Genomic DNA, 2,607 nt, shown 5'->3' with positions numbered 1-2,607 from the left:
ACCGACGGCTTGGCCTGGCGGGACAGGAACAGGGTCGAGGCAGAGTTGGAGGCGGCTTTGGTCCGTGCTTGGACCAAAGCGGCGGCGGCATGGGCTCGAGCTGGTGCAGAGCCGGCCTGGCGCGAGATGCTGGAGGGCACGGTGGTGGCGGAAACGGTCTTCGAGCCGTCGTCGGCGAGGGAGCGTGGCCGCGAGGGCCGGGCTGAGGTGGTAGTCCTCAACCGGGAGGTCGTGGAGGTGGAGGATGATACCCCGTTGCAGGTCGACGTTATCGAGCAAGCGGGGGCTGATGGCGGTGGAGACGGCGCCGCCTTGGAGGAGGCGTTGCAGGCAGCGGCGCGCGAGGCGCCGCCGGTGTTGGAGGAGACACTGCGGGCGGGGGTGCCGGAGGCCGCCCCTGCAGCTGGGCCGGTGGTGGCGCAGCAGCATTTCCGGCATCCGGACCAGAGGCAGCGACGCAGGGAGTCCCGGCGTCCAGGTCATTGACGGCACCGCAGAGGGCGTCGGAGGAGGTGTCGGCCGCGTCGGGAGGGGCCAGCGGGGAGCATGCCTTGGTGCCCCGGCAGGGAGGACATCAGGCCGCCGCGCCGCAGCCGCCATGGAGCGGGGGCGACGTGGTCTTTGGGCCTCAGACCCAGGAGGAGGCGGTGATGGACGCCGTCAGCCGCCGCCTGCATGGGCGGATGGACTGGCTCGAGGCCTTTGCCCAGGCCGAGGTGGAGCGTATGTGCGACCTGGAGCGCGTCGTTCTAGTAAGCTTCTTCTTTTTCGCAATTTCTTCTTCGCGGGGGTGTGCCAGCGCACCCACTGGGTGTAGCCCCCGAGATTCGGGCCAACTACGTAGTAGTTGGGTCGAATCTTTGGAGCATTGTCCTTGTTCTGATTTCTGCTCTCTTCAGCAACTCGGCGCCTACCGGGTCGGCACCTTCAACCGTCTCCTGGGCAAGTACCAGGAGCTCAAGGAGCAGCGCGCCGCCAAGGAGGAGGAGCTTCGCGTCGCCGCATGTACCTTCGTGTTGTTTTCTAGTCGGGGCGCATTAGCGCACCCACTGGGTGTAGCCCCCGAGATTCGGGCCAACTGTGTAACAGGTGGGCCAAATCTTAAGTCTTGCTTTCTTGTTTGTTGAACCCTTCTTTTCCTCAACCGAGGTGCTATCCTGGCAGACTCGTCTGCTCCGGGTTGGTCACCACTATGACCGGCTCGTCATCGACACCGGACGTCTTGGCATTGAGGTGGCGCGGGCGAGGGCGGAGGCGGCCGCGTCCCGATGGTCTCTCAACGAGGCCAACCAGCTGCATGAGCAGCTGGCGGGTCACAAGAGCCGCCTCGAGGCCAAGGTGGAGCTTCTTAAGGTAGAATCCGCCAAGGCGGTGGAGGTGCACCAGGCCCTGGTCGAGGCGGACCAGCAGTGCGGTCGGCTGGCCGACGACAAGGGCCGGCTCCAGGCCAAGGTGGATCGCCTGCGGGGGAAGGTTACCACGGCTAAGGGGGGCCGGCAGGACGAGGCCCGTCGTCGCGAGGCGGCCGATAAGGCGGTCGACAACAAGGACGCCGAACTGAAAGCGGCCCTTGCCAAGGCGGCCAATCTGGAGAAGGCGCTCTAGGAGCACGACCGCGCCATTGACGGGTGCCGAGGAAGACACCGGCGCCTCGCTGGACCCGGAGGCTGCCAGGGGAGAGCCGTCGACGCCACGATGCTGCGCTGGAGATGCCAGAGACATTCTTAGTAGAATTTGTTAAGTAGAAGGTCCACCCACCCACTGGGGTTTTTTAGGGTGTAATGAACTCGGGCCGTGGGCCTTTTAAATATTTATTGTAAATGTCATGAGTGTTTTTGCTTTTGCCTTCCATTTTTTGTGCCACTTTCTTGCACTTCTCCTTTCTCAAACCTCCCCCCCCCCACGAGTTAGACGGCCGAGGCTCCAGTCCGTGACAAGGAGTTCGGTTCTTCGAGAGGAGCGTGCAGGACTTGGGCTTTTCAAAACGTTGAGCACGAGTGAAACACCCACTGGGTCGGCTGGTGGTAACCCGGCAAAGCCGGTTGGCGAGCAGCCGGTCATGCGGATGTTTATTTTCTAAGCGGCGGGCCAGGTTGATCGACTCGGCGGCCTTTGACTTGGCGTTTGAAGCATGAAGGAGCTTTGGCCCGTTGTGCTTGCCAGCCGACAGCCGAAGCCAGATCTGTGGCTTTAAGGCGAAGTGGGGGACCGCGACATCCTTACTGTATCAGGAATCACCAAGTAAGGCGGCGAGGTGGCGATTGAGCCAGCCAGCCCCCGAGCCCCTGGGTCGAGCTGGTCGGACCGGTGGCCTGGTTCAGTGGCATAGTGATGCAAAAAAGTAAGGACACAATAAATTGGTCAACAAAAGGCAGCCCCTGAGCCTCGTTCGGGAACCCCATAGTTTCATGTGTTTACAAAAGGCGATGATACATACACTCGTGCGGCTAACTGTAAAACGGACGGAGGAGTTCTGAGTTCCACGGCCGGGTCGTTTCTTCGTCGGCGTGTCTCTCTTGCGCTTCTTTGACTTGCATGCGTCGATGAGGTAGTAGGCGTTGCGATCGCACAAGGCCCTACTCACGATGAATGGGCCCTCCCATTGAG

The sequence above is a fragment of the Triticum aestivum genome, chromosome 3B (assembly GCF_018294505.1).
Source record: "Triticum aestivum cultivar Chinese Spring chromosome 3B, IWGSC CS RefSeq v2.1, whole genome shotgun sequence".
Lineage (NCBI taxonomy): Eukaryota > Viridiplantae > Streptophyta > Magnoliopsida > Poales > Poaceae > Triticum > Triticum aestivum.
This window is presented reverse-complemented; position numbering follows the sequence as displayed.